Here is a 430-nt window from a genome sequence, read left to right as displayed (position 1 = left end):
AAGGGAGAAAGGAGAAGAAAGAACAGAAAAAGAAAAAAAAAAAAAAGAAACGAAATGCAGGTTGAGGTGTATATACACCTAAAAAACTATAAAATATAAAAATAATAAAATAATAAAAAAAATATTAAAAAAAAACAAAATATATCTTTTTATATTAAATAGAGACAGAGAGAAACAAATTAATAAATGAAACGCAAAACGAGAGAAGAAAAATAAACAAAAAATAAAAACAGAGACAGAGAGAGAGAGATAAAGAAAATAAAAAAAAATAAATAAATAAAAGAGGAGACAGATAAAGCATATTTGGCTTATAATAAAACAAAACAAAAAAATAGAAAACAAAAAAATAAAATAAAATAAAAACAAAAAAACAAAGCAGAACAAAACAAAACAAAACAAAACAAAACAAAATAAAACAAAACAAATCAAA

This window comes from Eimeria mitis, genomic scaffold (assembly GCF_000499745.2).
Source record: "Eimeria mitis Houghton genomic scaffold, Emh_scaff2665, whole genome shotgun sequence".
In the NCBI taxonomy this organism is placed as follows: domain Eukaryota; phylum Apicomplexa; class Conoidasida; order Eucoccidiorida; family Eimeriidae; genus Eimeria; species Eimeria mitis.
This window is presented reverse-complemented; position numbering follows the sequence as displayed.